Here is a 1,432-nt window from a genome sequence, read left to right on the forward strand (position 1 = left end):
TGCCATATATATATATATATATATATATATATATATATATATATATATATAAATAATTAATGTTTGTGTATGTGTAAATCTTGAAGAAATTAACATGTGATGAACAATGTGACAATGTCTGACCACAATGGAAAGAATGAATGTTGTTGTTATTTTAGATTCAGCTACTCGGAACAAAGGTTCCAAAGTAGCACAGGCTATGGTGAGCCTGTTGTGGACTTACCTGGCACAGGAGCGGGGCTGTAACTGGAAGGAATGAAACAAGAAATTTCTTAAGTACTTTTGTATTTATCAATTCTTCTCAAGAAGGATGGGTATTACAGTACATGTCAGCAATGAATAAACAAGCAAAAATGAGGGGGGGGGGAGAGAAGATAGGCAGGAATGAGGTGAGGTGGGGTGAAAATTGGCATGAATAAAGTGAGGTGGGATGAAAACAGGAAACATATGCCTTTGTTCACAAACATAAGAGGACACTGTAGATGGCCATTGACCCATAAATGTGAGTTCCAGGAATCAACTACAGTGTATTAATGAGATATTATTGAGATAACTGTGTATTAATGATCTTACTCAAATTGTTTTTTTAATTGATCACCCCCCCCCCCCCCACCTAACCTAAAATATACATGTCTACAACGTAGACAACACTGCTCAAAATGCCACGCCCACTATACCTGATTATTCTTTGTGCTTCCTCCCTTTTTTCCGTTGTATTCGTCCCCATTTATGCCCTATTCCTCCTCCTTTTATGCGTACTCCTCACCTATTTCTATTATGTACCTGACCTCCCTAGTGGTATAAATCTAATACGCCCAGTACAGTCCCATCACTTGAGAATGAACCATGTAGGTTCGAAATGTTGTGTAAATTTATAATTAGTGTAATACATTCTACAGTTAATTATTCTTTTAGTTTACCTCGAACAAAGATGATATTTGGAGAAATGCTCTTCTAATTAAACCAAGATGCAAGAGCACTAGTCAGAGGAATTAGAAGCCCTAAACAAAAAAATAATCAACACAGAATATGCAGTCATATTCAGTGAAACATATATATACACACACAACCTGTGACAACTAGCCATGTACCTTGTATGTAACCCATGTTGTGTAATTAAGTTTAAAAAATAAATATATATATATATATATAAATAATATGTATGTATGTGTGTGTATTTATTTATGCGTGCATGCTTACACGCATGTACGCACACCTGATCATGACCTGTCATAAAAAATACCGAATACCCTCTCAGGAATCTTTGGACTTTCAATTAGTATCAGTAATATAAATGGAGTTTTAAAAGTAGATTGACTTGTTAGTATATTAATTGTAGTTGGCTAGCTTAATGATAATATTTGGTTATTCAAGAGGCTTTTCTAAAGAGTGCCCAAACCTTAATTATATGAAATTGCTTGATATAAGATGG

This window comes from Procambarus clarkii, chromosome 92 (assembly GCF_040958095.1).
Source record: "Procambarus clarkii isolate CNS0578487 chromosome 92, FALCON_Pclarkii_2.0, whole genome shotgun sequence".
Classification (NCBI taxonomy): Eukaryota; Metazoa; Arthropoda; class Malacostraca; order Decapoda; family Cambaridae; genus Procambarus; species Procambarus clarkii.